The sequence below is a fragment of the Melozone crissalis genome, unplaced genomic scaffold, assembly GCF_028551555.1.
Source record: "Melozone crissalis strain CALT ecotype California unplaced genomic scaffold, PUWL_Pcris_2 ptg000066l_1, whole genome shotgun sequence".
Classification (NCBI taxonomy): domain Eukaryota; kingdom Metazoa; phylum Chordata; class Aves; order Passeriformes; family Passerellidae; genus Melozone; species Melozone crissalis.
In genome coordinates this window covers 3,328,536-3,350,257 of record NW_026535844.1, presented here as the reverse complement: position 1 = coordinate 3,350,257, position 21,722 = coordinate 3,328,536, and the positions used below count along the sequence as shown (strand labels likewise).

The 21,722-nt window shown below is 54.3% G+C and overlaps 1 pseudogene; it reads left to right on the top strand.

Moving 5' to 3' along the window:
- LOC128945470 (zinc finger protein 208-like) overlaps positions 1 to 21,722 on the top strand; it is a 463,302-nt pseudogene that overhangs the window by 337,636 nt on the left and 103,944 nt on the right.

The window sequence follows — 21,722 nt, the reverse complement described above, 5'->3', positions numbered from 1 at the left end:
GTTTGTGTTGCAGGGTCAGATATCCTCCCCCTGGGCTCTGCCTTGAGCTGTGCAAATTCCATCAGTGCCAGCAGGCAGAGCTTGGGGTGAGGGGCAGAGGGAATCAGCCCAATTCCTGCCCCAGGCAAGAGACCCAGGTGCATTGTCCACACTTTGCCCAGCAGTGTTCATTTGCATTTCTAAAGCTCCTCTGGAGGCTGCCTGGAATGGAGCTTCTCTTCAAGGGCAGCCATCTGGTGAGTCACATGTGGCCCCCCCAGAATCTGCTTTTTTTAAAAAAAGTATGAACTATTTACGAATTAAGAGTGTTACAGTTAAAGCTCTTCAGTTTTACAAAATGCACCATAAAGGTGATGCCGAATTTTGCCCCAAAAGGCGATAATAAGCTGCCCAGAGACTGGATTTAAGGTCTATAGGCAGGAGGTATTTATTGACAACGCGTTGGAGAAATCACTAAATGGATTTCTGAATTATGTACAGCAAAAACAGGTTTTTATACAATTTTGAACAAGGATTACATCATTTATTACATGCATATTCATAGGCAGGCAGGAATATAGGCGTAGTCTTCCGGGAACTCTTGGTCTTCCTTAGTTAAATTTTAAGCATTTCCTATTTTGGATATCTTCCTGTTATCCTTGGCATGTTTTTCCATGGCTTGGCAGAAGTTACTGTTGTATTTGGCTTGATTCTAACGGCTTGGCAGGTCACTTTAACTTATTGGCTTCCACTTCTGCTTCTTCAAATATTCTAATTCCAAAGTCTCTTCTGTGAGTGTATTTTAGATTATTTAACTTATCTAGATATCTGATCAAAGTTCTCCTTAACAGTGTATTTTAGGTTATTTATTAACTTCTGCGATTCCCTTGATATACTTTAAGTGTCTTTTAATTCTTTTATTTCTCAGAAACTATTGTTCATTGTAATGAATGGCTTCAAAGGCGAACATGGAAAAACCCAGACCAAAACTTGATTGTCACACTTCTGTCCCAAACCTACCTGACAAAATAATGTTGTAATTTTGTCACTGAAACTGCAGGGAAAACAAAATCTTTCCAAGAATCTCTTTAGTGTTAGTGAGTCAAGGCATTACTTGGTTCTGACCAGGATGTGCAACAGAAATAATTTCTTTCACAACTAGCCTGGCTGTGCAGAGAAAATCATTCCATGCCATGTGAGTTTTACTGGATTTTTCCTTAAGTTTATGTACTCTGAACCAGTCTAAATCCACTGCTTTAATGTTCATTGCTTCCAAATTGTGTAAGATTTTAGTATTTGGTTTCCTGTTGGACCCGGATTTCTTTGACTCTGATGTGAATTCGGTCTCCACACTCCTGGATTTCCTTCTCAGCCTTTTCCAGCCGAGGTGTCTCCAGCTCTGCCGGGGGCAGTGTCTGGGGTAGCTGTTGGTTGCTGTTTGCTGCTGGGCAATGTTGATGTTTTGTTGCTGGTCGTTATCTCTGTGGGTGTCTTTTGGGCTGTTCCCAGTCTGTTGGGATGTTAAACTCATCTCCATTGAGTGGTGTAACACCCCTTAAATAAAACCTTTAAAATTCCTTTCCCCAAGGCAAACCTTTGTGTAGAGAAACCTTTCTGAGCAGAGAAATAAGGCTGAAAAGAATCAAATCGGTACATTTTGCAGCAGTGCATTGGCAGGCAGCCCAGAGTGTGGGTGTCAGTGAGGCCCAGAGTGGAATTGTGCCGTGGTGTTCCCCAGCAGCTGTGGCAGTGCAGGCCCAGGCAGCGCTGAAGCTGCAGCAGTGGCAGCAAGGCTTGGCCCCAGTGGCTGGAGATGGCAGAGGAGGGTGGCCAGGATTGCAGAGGATTCCAGGCGAGGATCTGTGGGCAGGCGCAGGGGCTTGGCCCGCTGTGGAGCCCTGGCTGCTGCTGCGTTGCCTTCAGGGCAGGCTCAGGGGCGGCCTCGCATCCTCCTGCTGCAGGCGGGAAGTGCAAATCTGCGGGGCTTCAGAGCCCTTGAGGCCAGGCTGAGGGGTCCCTCAGTGTTGAGCTGTGCTGGCGGCTGTTTGTGGCCTCAGGGACACTTGGCATGGGCCCCTTGGCCACCAGTGGTGCTGCTTTGCACTCCTTAGGCAGGAGCCGATGTCCTGGCTGGGTGTTGGCAGCAGCAAAGTGCCAGGGCAGGCTGTGTGCCAGCCCAGCTTGCTGTGGGAGAATGTGCCTTGATATCTGCTCCAGTGGTTGCTGAAGCAGTGAGAATTGCTTTTGCCCCCCTGTTAGGTGCCGTGGTGTCAGCAGAAGATATTGAAGCCTTCCTGCTCAGGGCATTTCAGTGCCAGGCTCTCACAAGCACCCACAGCTGCGTGGGTTGAGCTGAGCATGGGGCGGTGACCTGCGCTGTGTCTGATTGCCCTTCCTTAATAACAGCCTGTCTTGTAGCTCTTTTCCCTTCTGCTGCCCTTGCAGAGCCATCCACAAACACATTTTCTCCCTCAGGCCAGGCAATGTCCCATCATCAATCTGTCCCAGCCTGGGTGTGGAGCTCTGTCCCTTGAGTGCAGTCCTGGGTTCCTTGCCAGCCCCTCTCCAGGCTGTTCAAACAGGAGGCTGGGTTAAACACTTGCCCTGTCCTCAGTTCTAAATCCTCCTGTGCCATTGAACAAGTTTCATACTGTAATAACCGAGCCCTGCTCATCCATTTAGAGGCTGTTTAGGTTGTCAAAGCTTTACCTTGATGCCAGACTTGAACTATAGGAGATCCTCCTGTTGTCATCACTTTTCAGGCGAGGCCACTCTCTGGCCACTGGGTTAAACATTTTAGCACAAGAATTCCTTTGACTAGACCCTGTTTAAAATCCACCTATAATTCAAATTCTTTTTCCTTTTTGGAAGGTCAGGAAAACTGCCTCAGTTAATCTTCATTTTAACACTTGAAAATTCTGTGTTTCCTCCTGCTGTCCATCTATCCAGTTTGTTGATTGGCTGGATAGGAGTGTTGTAGGGAGACATCCCTGGCTCCAAAAGCCCTGCCTTTAACAGGAACTCAATACCAGGATGTGAGCCCTTCCTTCTCTCTCTTGGAACAAGGTATTGCTTGTCCTAGTTGCTTTAAAGTAATTTGTAGCGGCTCCATATCTAATTTTCCCTCTTTCCCTGTCTCTGCCCGCACTTCTGGGTTCACTTCAGCATGGGCCTTTTCAATCTTTTCACACAAAGGTAGAACAGAACTGGCCTCTGCAACCCCTTTTACAGTATTAAAATCCAGCTCTCAAATTCCTTCCTAGGTAATTACAATCACAGGAGAAAGAAAAAGAAATTCATTTTATTCAAACCTATCCCCCGCAGCTTCTAATAGTAGTTGAACAAGTCATACCTGCTCATCTTTCCCACTCATTCCCTTAAAAATAAAATATTCCTTTACTATTTTCCCCCTTAGGTCTAAGATTCAGAGTGGATTGAGAGGCCCCTGCGTCCATCAGGAAATGCCTCCTCTCAATGCAGACCCACCCTGAATGTTGTCAAGGGCTGCAGTGTGGAGGGTCCCTGGTGTGATGGGAGCTGTGGCAGCCCTGCCAATCCATGTCCATCAAGGGGTGGACTTGCTGGTCCTGAGGGTGCTGCTGTCTGTGCTTGCAGTGTCCTTGTGCCCTGCAGCTGGAGCCCTGGTTCCTTGCCAGGGGCTGTTTGGGTGGGCTCTCCCCTGGTGAGGAGGGCAATGCCTCTGCCAGGTGCTTGTGGCCGAGCCGTGCCCTGGGTGCTGGGGCCCCCTTGGGCCCTGGGGTTGATCCCTCAGGGGCTGTAGGAACTGTGCCCTGGCCTTTGCCTTCAGCTTGGCCTTTTGCTGCTCCCTTCTTGCATTCACCTGCTGTGCCTTTGTGCCCAAGTGCTGCAGGGCCTTCTTGTGCCCCTCCTGCAGCCCCCTCAGTGCCTGTGGGTGCTTGTCTTGCTTTACAAGAGAGGTGTCTGCTCAGGAAGGCAGAAAAAGCCTCTCTTGGAATGGAGAATGCAAACCCCCTCCCTCTTAATTTTTAGACTAGTGAAATGAAGGGGCTCTCAGGCAAAGATATGGGAGTAGGAATACCAGTTCTTTACTAGTCTGTATAATAAAGCAAACAAACACCAACAGCTGCGGCACTGACAGCAAACAGAGCCCGGACCCAGTCCCGGCCTTTGGGCTGCGGCGCTTTGCCCTTGGGTGCAGTTCCGGGCACGGCCGGCAGGGGCGCTGGTGGCTCCCGCGGGGCGGGGCAGCGCATCCCTGCCATGGGAACCTCTCTGAACGGAAATAGAGCAATCCCTTCATCTAACTCTTTCACTTTTTTACCTTCTATAGCCTTTCTCCCCTGTTTTGAGAAAGAATTTGGAGAGGGCTGCCTTTTAACTGTGCTCCTAGTGTTTCAATAAGGTGCTTCCTCTAGAGAGTTTCCTTGATCGCCTGGAGCTGTGGTTACCAAGGGGACGTAACTCAGAGCAGGACGGGGTCAGGGGAGGATATCCCGCCGAGGCTGGGTGGGAGTGTGGGCAGGGTCTGCTGCCGGAATCGCCAGAGGGGGATCTTCCCGTGGAGCCCGAGGCGGAGCGTGGGCAGCCCCCACATGGCTGATGGCGGCTGATCTGGCAGCTGCCGGCAGAGCAAAGGCAGGTGGGAGAGCCCGGCAGCAGCGGCGGTGCCCAGCGCAGGTGGCACGGGCAGGGCAGCCGGGGATGGGATGGCTGGGACCCCCCCTGGGTGCGGTGGGCGCGGAGACCTCGGAGCAGGCGGCGGGACAGAGCAACCCCCATCTTCCCCAGCATGGGTGGCAGAGCGGCCGCGGGCCAGGCAGTGGGAGCAGGGCACACAAATTGAGCGACAGCGCCGGGGCAGGCGGAGCTGCCCTGGGCAGTGAGGCCGCACCTGGGATGGAAACCGGGGCAGGCGGAGCTGAGGCGGGCAGCGAGCCGGGACCCGGGACAGGCGCCTGGGCCGCGAACGGAGGGGGCAAGACTTGCAGAGGGTCCCACTCTCTTTTTGATTTTTCCTCTTGTTCCCTTCCCTTTCATTTCCCCTTTTCCTTGTCTCGTTTTTTCTTGGGTGTTTCTGATGCGTCAAAGATTTCTATTGTTCTAAAATCTCCTGTCTAACATATGGCACATTCTCTTTCTTCTAGATTAAATGGGTTTTTTTTTACCAATAAATTCAGAGCCTAGCAAATCTCAACTTCTGCTTGGATACTTTGAAATGGTCAATGAGCTAACTCATGACCTCCTAATGTTGTTTGTTTTTCTCATCCCCTTTTTATTTATCCTTTGGCAAATTAAGCATCTTTCAGTTATTTGCTTGGCTACTCGATGAATCCCAGTGCACCCATAGTTTCTTTAAAAATGATCACACAGAGCTTGAGTACCACCGTGCGTTTTCTGATGCATGCCTTCTAATATTTTCCTAATGAGCACATTTTATTAAGTAATTGTCTTCCATCGAGAAGTTTCCATTTCCTTGATTTATCTTGTTCACCTCCTGTCTTGTTTAATTCTTTTTTCTTGGCTTCCCTAAACTTTAGAATTTCCAGTTTTTCCTTGTTTGGAGTTAGTATTAACATAACTCTTTCAGCTCCATTTTCTGCTGCATCCTTAGCTTTGTTTTCTGCCAAATTATTTCCTCTTCTTTCTGGCGTCTCTCCCTTTTCGGGTTCCTTAACATGTACTATAGCTATCTCTTTTAGGTAATTGGAATGCCTCTAAAACCTCTAAAATAAGTTCCTCATGTATTAATCCTTTTCTTCTTGAATTAAGTAATCTTTTTCCTTTCCAAATTTTTAAAGGTATGTACTACTCTAAAGGCATACCTTGAATCAGTATATATAGTTCCTTTATTTGTGTTAAATATTCTAGTGCTCTTTTTAAAGTATATAATTCACAAGTTTTAGCTTACTAGTTTAAGATTAATTTCCCTTTTTCCATAGTTTGCACATTTTTCCCATCAACTACTTCATACCCTGTATTTTCTCCTTTTGCAAGGAGTTGTATCTCTGTTAGCTAACATAACTCCCAAAGGACTATTTCTTTTTTTTTCCCTGTATCCAACTTACTGGTTTTCTGTCTCATTTTCAAGATCTTATCTATTAATCTTCTTCCTCTGTTTTTCACATTCACTAACAACCTAAATACCACTTTTCTTTCAACTACACCCACAAAAATAAAAAACTTTTTTCTCATACTACTTTCAGTACAATACACCTCACTCCAAGGAGATATAGTAAAGCTTAAAATACAGAATCTACATTACCTATACTTTCATTCATCTACATTCACTCACTTTTATTTCCCATTCACTTCCAGACCTTCTTTCCCACCCTCAGGACACAGAGTGGATCCCTGTTGACAGAGAATCGCGGGTCCCTGTGGCCCCCCCTCACCTTGGGGTGGCCTCTGGGTCTCAGTATCTCCGGGCCTCCTGGGAGGGCCCTGACTCTGCTGCCTCCGGTGCCGTTCACCTGTGAGGCTGATTTGTGTGTCACTCACACTCTTTAGCCACGGCCCCCTCACACGCCCTGGGGACAATGGCTCGTTTGCAGGTCACCTGTACCTTATGCCACAGCCCCCACACGCCCAGGAGAACAATGGCTTATTTGTGGGTCACACACTCCTCTTTCCACAGCCCCCCCTTCCCACCCGCCCGGGAAGCTGAGGCTGATTTTGTGTGTGACTCACTCTCATACACAACAAGGCAACAATAAGGTACCTTTTGTTATAAATGATCAAATCGAGAGCCAAACTTATAAGAAATTTTAGCAAAGATTTATTAATTTGTCTGCAAGACAGAAGTTCGGTTGTCAAAACCACCACAGCCAAGGGTCAGCGTCGGGCCCGTGTTCGGTGCTGGGTGAACACGGATCTGAGCTCCGAATGTCAGAGTCTCCCCCTGTTCACAAATGCTGCCTGACACAGCGAGTTCTTTTACAGTTTATTCTGCTCGAGGCAGAGATGACCGAATGTTCTTTGTGTCTCTTCCCATGCATAACCGTGTCTTTACCTGTGCAGAGGTGGACAAAGACTCAGTCCCGGTGTCTGATGTTGTCAGTAGACTCTGGGGAAGTCAGCATTCACATGCATCAGAGTGGGGCTGTGGATCATCTTGGTAGCTGTAATCCACGAGGCATTATCACTCTTGGCTGGACCTGGTGCCCCGGGGAAGCCAGCGATTATCGCCCTGGAAGCTTCTATGCTTTCATTAAAAACCCCGATGTTTATCTCAGCCAAGTCCAGGAACTAGATGTATATGAATAAGACACTGCTCCCTGCCAGGATGGTCAAGAGACTTAGTGTGGATTTTACAATATTTTATACATTAATAGCATGAATTATCTCTACCATATACTACACTTTCACATCACCTATTACAAGTTTAGGTGTTTCTTGCCAGTCCCCGTGCTCTTGGATATCCCTCAACCCAACTGTGTTGTCCAACCCCAGATGCTCTTGAGCATATCCTCAATCCGGCAAAATTTTGCTCAACCCTGGATGCTCTTGGAATGTTAATTCCTCAACCCAGCGGGTTTTAATTCTGGATGTACTTGGGCACTCTTATCCCTCAATCCAGCAGAATTTTTAGGAGCCCCTTTTGTCCCGTTTCCTAGTGGATTGGGCTCGAAAACTCCTCTGCTCCCTTCCTCCGAGGGGTCCAGCCCCTCTCTGGGACCCAGTCCCAGTTACCCCGGGGGATTCTCTCACTCCTCTTATCACTCGCTGTGTCTCTTTACTGGCTGCTTCCCTCGAGGAAAGTTGGAAAGGCAGCGTGGGAGACTCCAGCACTCAGTTGGCAGGTCTGGGACAACCAGCCCTCGTCTCATTCACAGCCCAGAGCAGAGAATGAGGGGAGAAGGGAGCCCGGGAGCCCAAAAAGCCTCAGCATCCCCAAATGGGGAGAGTGAAGCGGGGGGAGCTTTTGGCATTGCTGGGACTGCCAGCAGCCTGGGCAGGGCGGGCACCGAGGAGAAGGGGACCCCCAATCCAAGCGTGACCCCCAGCTACTGGGACATGAGGAACCCTCTGAACACCAGAGGGGAGGGACCAGGGATGGGGAACTCCTAGGAGGCTTTTTCAGGGCTGTGTCTTGGTGTTTGGGAGGTTTTTCTGGAGCCCAGATGGCCAGTGACTTGTAGAGATGGACTTGGGCAGAGGGACCTTCAAACTCAATGTGTGTTGGGGAAGATGAAACAGAAAAGCCTTATAAATACGATTGTGTGGCAAAAGATTTTGTGAACATAAAAAGTATAAGGAAGATTAAAATGAAAGCAAGCTCTGAGATACCTCAGTTAGTGAACAACTGGAAAACAACGGTGTGGCCCAACTGAAGGTAATCCCCTTTTGATGAAACAATTCCTTCTGCTTGCAGACAGATCCAAGGGTCAGAGCAGACTCTACTAGCTCAATAGAAAGGGTCCAAGGAGGAGATTTTGGGTTTAAAATGTAACACAGTATGGTGATGTAATGATTTTTACAGGCTGTATGTAAATGCTCTAGGATTTGTATCTTGTGCTAGATTGGTTAGTGAGAAATAGAATATTCAACACAGAAGAAGATTGATTGTATTGTAACAGGAACCTTACTCTCATACGCTCTTCCCCTCTTACCCTCCCACCCTCTCTACCCCTCTCTTCTCTCAGGCCTGCTCCGAGCTGTGCCTGGCAGCTCCAAGCAGGGCCCTGCACCCAGGCCCTTTGCAATAAACCGCAAGTTCCACGACCTGGCTGCAGAGCTCTCTCGTCTCCATCTGTCCCGACCGTCCTACCCCCTGACACTTCTACAAACGCTCTCATCCCTTATTTTCCCCAAACCAGGATTTCCCATTGCCAACCCCAGGGAGGCTGCGAGGAAGAGGAAGATGCCCCGGGACGCTGAGGCAGGTGAGGAGGAAGTCAGTGCCCCTTTCCCCTCTGTGTTGCTCCATCTCCCAGCCCAGCACGGCCCCGGCTGCAGCTCAGCCCTGGGGGGATCTCCTTGCCCTTGCCTGTGGCACGGAGGCAAATCCCATCCTGTCCTTGTCCTTCCTCCCCCAGAGCAGGAGCTGAGCATGGAGAGCAGGGAGGACAAATGCCCGCGGCAGAACCTGGTGGAAGAGGCCGTTTTGAGCGGCTCCACGGCACAGGAAGCCAACGGGGAGGAAAAGCCCCGGAGATGCCGCACGAGGAGGAGCTGCAAACGCAGCCGGCGGGGATCTGAGGGGGAAAGAGCCAGCCTGGGCCGGGAAGGCGGCCGGAGACGGAGCCAGAGCTCGGAGCTGGTGCTCCATGAGCAGCTCCATGATGGGGAGAAGCCCCACACGTGCGTGGAGTGTGGGAAGAGCTTCAGGTGGAACTCCGAACTGATCAAGCACCAGAGGAGCCACACTGGGGAGAAGCCCTATGAGTGTGGGGAGTGTGGGAAGAGCTTCAGCCAGAGCTCCAACCTGATCAGGCACCAGAGAATCCACACTGGAGAGAAGTCCTATGAGTGTTCCAAGTGTGGGAAGAGCTTCAGCGTGAGCTCCAGCCTGATGAAACACCAGAGGACCCACACTGGAGAGAAGCCCTACGAGTGTGGGGAGTGTGGGAAGAGCTTCAGCCAGAGCTCCAGCCTGATCAGGCACCAGAGGAGCCACACTGGGAAGAGGCCCTATGAGTGTTCCAAGTGTGGGAAGAGGTTTCAGACCAGCTCCGATCTCGTCCAGCACTATCGGATTCACAGGGAGGAGAGGCCCTTCCAATGCCCCGACTGCGGGAAGGGATTCAGGCACCACTCCACCCTCATCAGACACCGGCGCATCCACACTGGGGAGAGGCCCTACGAGTGTGATAAATGCAGGAAGAGGTTTCCGACCAGCTCCAATCTCCTCCGGCAGTATCGGATTCACACAGAGGAGAGGCCCTTCCGCTGTCCCGACTGCGGGAATGGATTCAAGCACAACTCCACCCTCATCACCCACCGGCGCATCCACACTGGGGAGAGGCCCTACGAGTGTCCCCACTGTGGGAAGAGCTTCTCCAGCAGCTCTGAGTTGACCCGGCACCAACGGAGGCACTACTAAGGGAAGCCCTGCGAGTGCCCCGAGTGCGGGCAGAGCTTCGTGCGCTGCTCCAGCTCCATCCCCCACTGGAGGAGGCACTTTGGGCACAGCCCAGGTCACTCACATTCCCTGTGATCCATGTTGGGAACACACCTGGCTGCTTTGCCTTTTGGGTTGGCCTTAATTTTCCTATGCTTCACCTTCATCCTTTAAGGACACCCAAAACTGGGTTAAATGAAGGAAATTGATCAAATAGATCTGAAGTTCCATAATTTCTCAGTTGTTTTAGAGGGAATTTAGGATTTGGGGACGCGTTTTGTGTGGAGTCCTGCTGTTGCTAAGAGGCAGGAATTTGATGTCACCCTTCTTGTGTTGCTAAGAACTCCTACCCTGACCCCAACCCCAACTCCACCCTTGGGATACCCTATAAAAACTTCATGGCCTTGTCTTTGGGAGGTAAAGAATGGATTCCCAAAGGATCAGCCCTTTTCCCACTGGTTTACAAAGGATCAGCCCTTTTCCCACTGGATTCCCAGAGGATCAGCCCATTCCTTCTGGATTCCAAGAGGATCAACCTTTTTCACTGGATTCCTAGAGGATTCTGACTCTGTCACTGTTTTGTTTTGTTTGTAATACTTCATTTATATTATTTAATTTTTGCTAATAAAGTACTGTTATTTCTACTCCCATATTTTTTCCTGAGAGCTCCTTAATTTCAAAATAAATTATTATTATTATTATTATTATTATTATTATTATTATTATTAATATTAGTAGTAGTAGTAGTAGTAGTATTGATAATAATAATAATCAAAGGGAGGGGGTTTACATTTTCCATTTCAGTGGAGACTCCTGAAATAGGGAGACACCCCCAAGGCTGGGCCATGTCAAATAGTTCCTGAAAGATGTAAATTAGTTTATGTATATGCATGAGGGTCTATGAATATGCAACAGGCTGATGTGATTAAAACCAGATTAATTAAGAGGTGTCCCCGAAAATAACTGGAGGGTCTTGGTGGCCATAACAACCTTTGCTCGATGGTCTTTGTCTCCCATTACATTAATCCGTTCCATATTCATGGCCTTGTTGCATATCCATGAAGTACTTTACATATTCCAGGAAAAAAATTGGCTTAATCCTGTTTTGGGGTCCAGCCCCCCTCACAGATCATTTTAGGGTGTCCCATCCTCTTCCCAGCTCAGTGTTGGGATCCCATACCCATCTCAGTTTTATTTGGGGATTCCATTCCCCTCCCACCTCAATTTGGGGGTCCCATTCTCCTCCCAGCTCAATTCTGGGGTCCCGACCCTCTTTTCCCCGCTCTCTCCTTTCACATCGTTCCCCCAATCCCCTCCCCCGTGTTTGGTTTTAGGGGCTCCCGGCCCCTACTGCTCCGTTTTGGGCTCCCGACCTCATTTTGGATTAATTTGGGGTCCCCAGCCCATCCCCAGGGTCACCTTCCCCCCCCGCCCCCCGTCAAATCCGCTCCTGGCAACTGATGAGTCATCAGCGAGACACGCTCTGATTGGCTGGAAATTACCCCACGCGGTGTGTGATCATTTACCGCAGTGAGAGGCCTTGGTCTGTGCCTGGCAAGTGATGAGTCAGAGTCGGGCCGGGCGCTGATTGGCTGAAAATCGCTGGGCGGGGCCAGTGCTCTGAATTGCTGCCCAGCAATTGGAACGTCGTCAGTGCCGCGCGTTGTGATTGGTCGGGATCTGTTTTGGGGTGGGGACGCGAGGAACTGGGGTTACTTGGGGTTTATTTGGGTTTATTTAGGGTTTTTTTGGGGCTTATTTGGGGTATTGATGGACTATTTGGCGTTTATCTTGGGTCTTACTTGGTTTATTTCTGTTTATTTGGGGTTATTTGGAATTATTTGAGTTTATTTGGAAGTATTAGTGTTTGTTTGGGTTTATTTGAGTTTATGTGGGTTTATTTGGAATTATTTGGGGTTCTTGGGGTTAATTTTGGTGTATATTGGGTTTTTTTTCGGTGTGCTTGATATCATTTGGGGTTTTTTGCATTTAACTTGGGGGAGGGGTTTTTTTTGGTTTTTTGGGGTTATTTGGATTTGTTTGGGGTCATTTGGGGGATTTCTAGGTATTGTTTGGGCTTGTTTACGGTTATTTAGGGTTTTTTCCAAGTGTTTTGGGGTTATTTGAGTTATTTGGGGTCACATAGGGTCAAAAGCTCCGCAAATGTTTCTCCTGCAAAAATCCAGAATTTTTCCTTAAAAATCCGAGAGTTTTCCCCCAAAAAACCGGGAATGTTCCCTTAAAAAAACCGGACTTTTCCTAACCAATAGCAGCGCACCCTGCTCCTGCTGGAGAGAGCGGGGGAGGCGCTGGGAGAGGACAGGGGGCTCCGGGAGCTGCTGAGGAGGCGCAGGGACAGGTGAGGGGTCCTGGAGGGGTCGTGAGGGGAATTTGGGGAGGGGTCTTGAGGAGGTTTGGGGGGGATTTGGTGAGGGTCTGGGGGGAACTTGAGGGAGTTTTAGCGGGGTCTGGGGGTGTTGGGGGCCTTTGGGGAGGAATTTGGGGAGGGGTCCTCGGGGGGTGTCACGATCCGTCCTCATGGATGGGTTTCGTGATGGTTCATGGATTTGATCTCAGGGTGCAAAAAGAACTGACACGGCACAGGGGGGTTTGCAATGATAATGGAAACAAATGCACCTTTATTGAATGACCACAGCAAAATGCAATAAAGGGATTAAGGGAGAGAAAAAGATGGGGGAAGAGAGAGACAAAAGAGAGAGAAGGAGAGAGGGGATAGAGCTACCAAACGTAGAGACGAAGTCCTTTGGTCCAGTCCAGTCGAGGATCTGCCTGTTGCATCGGGGAGGTCTCAGAGGCCCAGTTCCTCTGGACCCCAATTATACTCTTTTTCACTGGGGGAATGGGGATGGATTTTGCAGCCGAAACAAAGGTAGTTTATTGTATCTTCGGGGGGGGGGGGGTGGGAAATAAGGATACACACAGTCTAAGTTTGGCAGCAGGCGAGAGTCATTGCTTTCGTTGTCCACTGCCTACACCTGCAACTTCCACCTTCCTTTGGGCAGCTTTCCTTCCTCGCCCTGTACACCTCCCCCGAGTTGGGGCTTTCAGTCCCAGTCTCTGGAAGAAGGTGAGAGGGGCCTTCTCACACAGGGATTTCATATCTTAGTCCCTTGATGAAGAGGTTTCTTACATCTCTACTTGTCTGTCACGGTGGTTATGAACGGTCTTCTCTTGGAGGACGGGACCACCCTAAAGCTCAAACCAGCCAGGCTGAGAGGTAGGGAGGATTCCAGAGCTATTGTGCAAAAGGGCAGGATGCCCTGTGAGCTCAGTGTTGCGTATAACAAACAACATGTGTGAAAACAGCAACTTAGCAACACTTTCAGGCCTCAGGCACATGACTTTCCCGGCCACCAGATCAGCAAACGGGGGTTTTAATTTTTTGGTGGTCTCTCTCCATGACAATCGTAAGGCAGATGGGGGATATTTCAGACAGACTCTCACAACATGGAACACACTTGTTCCCCCAGCTCCAGAAAACTGATGCAGGAACAAAAACATTCCTGCAGGAACCACCAAAGGCCAAGGGGCGTTTGGCCACTTTCCCTTCCACACCGCACGCTCGGGCAAATTGCGCAGACCAAGCAGCCTTTCCCCTCTTCCCCATTGGCCTGAAGACACTGTGCACCAAGAGAAAGCTCCTGGACACCCGGGTATCCAACACAGCAATTTAATGTTCCTCGAGTGGGTGAAGGGAAAGGAAGTGCTGGCAGAGGAGAGTCGTTCCCCGCGGGCTCAGGCGGCCCCAGCAGACGCAGCCTCCCGGATCAGTTCTCCACAGCGCCGCGGCAGGACACTCAGCCACGGGCACACAGGAAAGGCCGCGACTTCCAGAGGCGGCGGAGTTGGTCTCGCATCCTCTGGAGCCGGGAGGAGGGAACGCTCTGTACAGCTAAAAGGATGTGCAGAGCTTGAAGCGCCAGGCATGAGATGGCAGGGCTGCTGTCATCCCTCATGTCCTGAAGGGCTGCAGAGAGAGAAACAGAGGCACAGTCAGAGACTGGATCTGCGGGGAACTGGGCAGAGCCTCCAGCCTCCACGCAGCTGCTGGCACGGCCTGGAGGAAGCAGGAGCCAAGAAGGACGAGCTGGCAGCTGCTGGCCAGGAATGCCCCGCAGGCCCCTGCAAGGTGTCTGCGCTGTGGCCCCGCTGCCCTTGGGGCGCGCAGGGAGCGGAGCCGTCGGCGGGCGGGCCAGGGAACGCAGCTGCCAGCGGCAGCCCCCGCCGAGAGCCCGCGGGCCTCACTCACCGCTGCAGATGATGCGGAACTGCGGCTGCTGCCCTGTCAGGTAGCGCCCGGCCATCCCTGGGGAGCACAGAGCGTGTCCTGCCTTCAGAGCCACAGCTGCCGCCCACGGGCGCTGCCAGCCCTGAGGCCACACGCCCTGCTGGCCCGGCAGGACTCAGCCCGGGCCCCTGGCGCACGCTGCCGCCCCAGGGCACGGCTGCCAGAGGGCGGCAGCAGCAATGCCCAGGCCAGCGGGGGCTGCCCATGCCCGCGCCCGGATCCTGCTGCCGGCACAGCGGGCGGGGCCGGGGCCGAGCTGCGGCAATGGGGCGGGCCGGGGAGGGAGCTGGGCTTGGCGCTCACCCATGAACCTGACGGCCGCCTCTCGCAGGGGCTCCTGTGCGCTCCGCAGGTACGGCAGGGCCAGGCGCAGGTGCTCGGCCGCTCGGCTCCTCTCCTCTGCCAGCTGCAGAGAGCGGCAGGGCACGGAGGGAAAGGGTTGATGCGGGCCCTGTCCCTGGGCCGGGCGCTCCCTGCGGCCGGCGCTGCTCCCCCTGCCCACAGAGCCCCGAGGCCCGGCCAGCAGCCGCAGGCGCCGGGCTCGGCACGGGGCACAGGGCCCGGCGAGCCGCGGTGCCGCCCCGCAGCAGAGCCCGGCTGGCTCGGGGCTCCGTCGGCACCGGCCTTGGGGCCACAGGAGCCTGGAGCAGAGCCCGCACGGCCCAGGGAAGGGAGCGGCGCGTGGGGCGCAGGCCGGTGCCCCTGCGTGCGGCACTGGGCAGGGGCCACAGCTGCCAGCCCCACAGACTGGGCGCCGTGGGCAGGCGGCTGCTCCAGGGATTGGGCTGGGCATTCCAGGCTGTCCTTACCAAGCACTCAGCAAATCTCCACATTTGATCCATCTGCAGCAGCTGCTTGAGATCCTTCCTCTTCAGGAAGCTCACTGCAGAAAGCAGCGTTTCCCGAGAGGCCTGCAGAGCAGCAGAGACCCAGAGGTGGCACTGCAGCCCAGGGCACAGGAGCCGCATCTCTGTGCCAGGGCTGGGAGGAGGCTGGAGCCCGTCAGGTGCCAGGGGGTGGGGAGACAGCTGAGCCCCCTTCCATGGGGACACCCAAGAGGCCTCACCTGTGCCACACACTGGTTCTCATTCTGGCAGTGGAAGAAGAGTGGGAGCAGGCTCTGGCTCACAGGCTTCTTCAGGGGCTTTTCTCCCTTTGCCACTACAAAGGCGATCACATCTTGGAAGAGGCGAATGGAGAGCAGCTGCACAAGGCTGTTGTCCTGTTGGAAAGGAAGCCAAAGCCCTCCACATCCGCTGCTCCAGGCCCCCCTGTGCTCAGGCCCAAGGCAGCACCCAAGTGCCCGTGGCTGGGGGCACAGAGCCTCACATTGTCAAAGAGGTGCCAGAGCGCCTCAGCCAGCTGCAGGGCGATGGGGCTGGCTATTGCCAGGTCTTTCTGCAGCATCAGGAGGCTGAGCACAATGAGGGTCTTCTCCACGATGTCTTCATCCCTATCCCACAGTAGCTTCACAAGGCTTCCGCTCAGGCTGTACATGCTTGGATCCTGTGTGCAAAACAAGGCTGGGCAACCCCATGCTGCTGCTGCTGCTGCTGGTGCTGCTGCAGGGCTCAGAGGCCAAAGGCTTTCCCAAATCACTCAGGCATCTGAACAGCGAGCCTGGAGAGCTGGGAGCAACTGCCAGAGCTGCCAAAGCCCAGCTAAGCCCAAGGGGCTGCTTGCTGCAGCCCCACGCTGCCAGCACAGCTTCAGCTGCTGCCTCCTCCTCACCATCGAGGTGAGCACCACGAGGCCTCGGAGCGCCACGCGACGCATCTCCCTGGACTGGCTCTGCAGGTGCCTTGTCAGGATCTCCAGGACTTGTTCACCGCATTCGTTCAAGTCCAGGCAATCCAGGAGCTGCAAGGCACAGAGCAGGCACAGAGGTGCCCAGCTGGCAGGAGCCCAGAAGTGCACAGGGCCGAGCCAAGGCAGCAGCACAGGGCACGGGCAGCGTCCCAGGCAGCTGCGGCTACGAGAGGGCAGAGGGCTGGGAGGCAGCTCAGCCAGGCAGCGCTGGCCATGGGGCTCACCTCCACCAGGAAGGCCAGGGTGGGCAGTTCCCAGTCTGAAACGCCTTCGCTGAGCAGCTCAAAGAGGCAGGATGCCATGCTGCAGCACCAGATGATGGAGACACGGCGCATCTCCCTGGCAGGGAGGAAAAGGCACCATTGCTCCTGGGCCGGGCGGGCAAACCTCTCCCAGGGCTGACTGGCAGAGCTCTGCTCTGCTCCCGAGCACCCCGGGGCGCTTTGGGAAGCGGCTGTTCCCGGGCACCCTCCTCTGCCGGCCTTTTCCAGTCTGCTCATCCCTCCCTTGGTGACAAGGCCCTGCCGCCCATGAGCACGGGGACTGTGTGGGGCGTTGCGGGCACAAAGGAGAGGGGCGGTGGGGAGAACGAGGTCTCACCTGGCCAGCAGACCCACTGCACAGTGGTGGGTGTCAGCACGGAGCAGCGTGTCCCAGGCACGCTTGCGTTCCATGGACAGCACCACGTGCTCATGGCGCATTTGGCAGAGCAGGGCCTTCAGGGTCTGCAGCGCAAAGCTGTGTGCAGAGCAAAGGCCAGGTCACGCTGGGAGCCCCAGCTCCTGCCCTGGGGCATGGGAGGGACGGGGAGACTGGGAGGACTGGCACGGAGCACCTGTTGGGGTTGGCGGAGAGGCCGTGTTGCTCCTGGCATCCCTGCAAGAAGGTCTCCACCTCTTCTGGCATCTCCTGCGTGCTGATGTAAGCTTGGAAGAGCAGATGCAGAAAGAGACTGGGGAAATACTCCAGCACGACAGGCGAGCGCCAGGCCAGATTGAAGATTTTCCACAGTGCCACAGTTGCCTGCAAGAAATAAAACAGCCAGAGACAACGCTCAGTGGCCAAGACATCCACGTGGCAGGGCCTGAGCGTGCAAGGGAGAGGCCGGGGGAGACACGGGGGGAGCAGCCGGCCTGGTGCCCCTGAGCCCTGCCCCTAAGGCAGGATTCAGCCCAGTGCCTGAGGCAGGGAGATGCAGCTGGGGGGAGCACAGAGAGCTTGCTGCTGGAGAGGCGGCCTGGGGGCTGGCAAAGGCCGGCACCAGAAACTCACAGCCAGGGCAAAGACTCCTGCGTCGTCCCCATCGGAGGTGCACACGCTGTGCACTGGCCAGGTGCTCAGCACATGGAGGAGCAGCTGCAGCGCCGGCTCCGCAGTCCTGCTCGAGGACATGATGGTTGCCCACATGGTGGCGGCAGCTCTGTGGGGTCAGAGCTCTGTGTCAGGGCGGGCTCGGCCACAGCGCCGTGGCCTGGGCAGCTGCAGGGCCCCGCGCTGGCCCTCAGCCCTGCCTCTGCCCACTGCCCCTGGCCAGCAGCGGCCAGCCAGCCCACGTGGGTACAGGCCCGAGGGGCAGGGAGGGAGCGTGGCACCAGGCTCAGGAGCTGACATGCCAGCACTGGAAAACAGAGGAGCCAGAGGATCCTGGAACTGCCCGCCTGTCTGGCAGCCAGCAGGGACAGGCTCTACAGGGTGACGGGCGGTGAAGCCTAAGCCCTCAAGGCACGTGGGGCTGCCCTACCTGTCACACGATGGGGCCCAGCGCAAGAGGGTGATCAGCACGTCACAGGGGTGTTCCTGGGCCAGCTCCAGAAGGGCCTTGTCCAGCCTGTGCCCAGCAGACTCATTGGCCGTGAGCCACTGGTGGATGTACCTCACCATGGCGGGCACCTGCAGAGGGCACGGGGAGACTCGCAGAGCTGCCAGAGCAGCACCTTCCCCTGAGAAGTGCTTCCCTTCCAACTGCATTGGGCCGGGTCTCAGAGGCCGAGGGAGCCCGGCAGACCCGGCTGGAGGCGCCACACCACTGCTGGGGCCATGGAGCCCTTGCCCAGGCTGCTTACTTGTGTTGGATTGGAGACACCCTTCTCCACAAGCAAATCCAGCATGGCAGCACCGGTCTCGGCATCGAGGAACGGAACGTTGGCCAAGACGCCTGTGCCCACACCGGCGGTCTCTTCCTGCCAAGGGCACGTGATGAATTCACAGAGGGTCTGCAGGAGAAGGGCAGCAAGGGAGGGAGAATCCATGGAGTGTTCCAAGCCTGGTGCTTGGCTGAGCAGTGCCAGGAGGCCCAGCCCAGGTGGGGATGGCCGCAGGTACCTGCGCCATTCTGCCCAAGCGGCCACGGGCGGCTTCCAGTTCTTGTGTCCCGTCCTTGGCTGCATCTGGCAAAGAGCGAGCGCAGCCAGAGCTGAGGGGCTGCGGGAGAGGCCAGAGAACACAGCCCAGCCCTGCGCTCCCCAGGCAGGGAGAGCCTCGGGATGCCCCGGGGGATGGAGCGCGGCTGCCAGGGGCTCCAGCCCAGCTTCTGTCCTATCCATGGATATGTCCACAGGGATGGGATGGGATGGGATGGGGTGGGATGGGATGGGATGGGGCCAAGCTGGCTACAGGTACCAGCCGTGCGGCCCAGCTCTGACACTCACGCTCCTGCAGCAGCTGGAACTGCTCCAGTTCTTCAGGCTGCTGTGCTGAGGTAGCTCCAGCCTCTTCCTCCACCAGCCAGGCCAGCTTGGGCACGCTGGGGAGTCTCTGCTCCATGTCACTCTTTGCAGGTAGGAGCGCTTGCTGAAGCAGAGAGGCCTCAGAAGGGCTGAAGATGAGCAAGTGCTGCAGTCATGCCCTGAAGGCACCTGCAACAGAGGAGCCTCGAGAAGGCTACAGGACCGGAAGTCCTGCAGTCTGTCCTCGAGGGCAGCAGCAAGAGAGAAGTCTCAAGAAGGAAATAGGACTGCAAGTCCCGCAGTCTGTCCTCGAGGGCACCGGCCGCAGGGATGGCAGACGCTTGGGAAATGCTCCACGTCCCCGAGTCCCGCAGCCTGGCCTCGAGGTCACCTGCACAGGGAACGCTTTGGAAAAGCTCCAGGTCAGCAAGGAACGAGCTGGCTGTGCAGGGGCTCCTCACAGCACTGCTCTGTCCCGTCCTGTCCCGTCACGTGCACCGAGCACTGTGGTGTGGCCGTGGCGCCGCCAGCACCTACATCATGGCGTGTCACAAAGGGTCACCCTGGCACACTCTGTCCCTTTCCATCCCACGGTGACCATGGTGCACTGTGTCACAGAGAGCCCCAGGACACACCTCCACGTGCCCTGGGGACACCCCCACCCCACCCAAACTGCCCCAGCTTGCAGGCAAGACCTTGCCCCAAGTGTTGAAGACACAGCCCAGCAGGAACTTTAGCAAGGGCCCAAACAAGAAGCAGCTGCTCCTCTGCTCTGCCTGCTCAGGGCAGCAGAATGAGCCCCCACGGCTGCCAGCGCAGAAGAGCAGGAAGGGCACCGGGGCCTTCCACAGGCCCTGCCACGGCCTCTTTGGGACCAGTCCCGGTGCTGGGTGGCCGGCACACTCGCAGGGGCGTGACACAGACACGGGACGTGTGGCCCAGAGCTCCAATGCTGCTCTGTCCCCTGGGCAGCGCTGACAGCAGCAGCTGTGGAAGATTCCCTGCCAAAGGAGATTTGCCATGCCCAAGGCCTGCCAATGCTGGTGCCTCTCTCCTGCCACAGAGACCTGTGGCCCCGGGGGACATCTCTGCCAGAGGACAGCCAAAGCCAGCGTGCCTTGGTGTCTATGTGATCTTTTCTGCAGGTGGCTGTTGGCAGGAGCACCTGGAGCAATTGGTGGCCACACTTGGTATCTGTCAGAAGGCAGAAGCTGTTGTCCCTTCCTGGAATGATTTTTGCTTGGAAGTGATTAACTGCAGCACAAAACCACCATCCACTATTGACTTTCACAGGACAATGACATTCTTACAGAGATGCTGTCAAGTTGCCTTGTGTGCTTGTGGCTGTTTTTCTTTCTCTCTGGATGAAAACATCAGCCCAGCGTCTGATGGCCAATGCTGCGGGTGCTGCCCGTTTGGCTGTGGCCAGCAGCTCGTGCCCAAACACAAGCGGGTGCCTTCTGGGCAAGGGAATGGACTGGCACGAGCAGCCATTTTCCCTGGTGTCACGGTTTGATGCTGGCACAATGCCAGTGCCCCCATGAAAATACATTCTCTCTGGTGTCTGCTGTGAGATGTGACCAGGAATAGAGCAAAGCAGGCTCCAGCTTCAGAATAAAAAGAAAAAAATCTTTCTTAACTTACAATATATAAAAGAAACACACTGAAATAATGAAAACCTTCCAAACATTCCTCCTCCCCCCAACCAAATTCCCAATACATCACAGTAAGGCAAAACCTTGCACTCGCAATTCAGTGGCCACCCAAACATTCCTCCTCCCCCCAACCAAATTCCCAATACATCACAGTAAGGCAAAACCTTGCACTCGCAATTCAGTGGCCACCCCTCAGGTCACCAACTGTCAGTTCATCACCACCCCTCAGATAATCAACGCTCAGTTCATCAAGGAGAGAGGAGTCCTTCTTGTGCCACAGGCTTCCCCAGGAAACACAGTTGAGACCTCTTGTGTTTCCATGTCACACGTGGCACCGCCCGGAGATCATTTGCCATCGTGACATCTTCCTTCCATGCCCAGTGCTCTCACCACTGCACACGGACCAGAGCTGCTTCTGGGGTTCCCCTTTTAAGGATGCTTTGCCCAGTTCCAAAAATGAGCACAGTCTCTCTCACTTTTGGGACACCTGTCCCTCCCAAATTCACTGCCTGGGGCCGAGGGGTCTCAAGAACAAAGATCTTCTTCCTCACTGAAGGCAGAGGGCACCACCACCCTCCTCATCCATCTCTGTTCATGCCGCTCCTTCACATCACATCACTGCACTCTCTTGGCTCCGAGCCATTGCCTCCCCCTAAATGCAGTCTCTGTGTCACAGGAAAAATGGTTCTGTCCATGGCTATGCAAGAAAAGTCCAGCCAAAGACCACTCCATCATCTCCTCCCGCCTAGGATTCTTCTCAGCTTCTGACATCTTTCACTTGCACGGACTTTGATCACACTTGCCCATTTTCTCCTATTTCATCCCTGTATCTCTTCTCATTCAACTCCAGGAGGATCAGCATTTGTAAGGTTTCCATCATCCAAGAAAAGCGTTAAAATCTCGGGCTCTGCCTGCCCAGAACTCCCACGCTGGCCCTGCCAGGCACCTTCTCTCTGCACCCCTTCTCCTTCTCGGCTGTGCTGCCAGCACATGATAGCAAATTTCAAGGTGGCACAGGCACACACACCGGCTCTCTCTCTCTCTGTGGCCGCTGCCCGATGCCTCTCAGTGCTCCTCCACCCTTCCATCCCGCAGGGGCCTTCACCTCCCTTCTCTGTCCAAGGCCCGGCTCCCCTCACCCGGCCGCATGGCTTCCCCTCCCGCACCCAGCCCGCAGCCGGGCAGGGCAGCTCTGAACCTCTCACCCACCGGAACCAAGAGAGCTTCCCCTGGGAGTTCTCTGCTTTTAACCCCCTGTGTGC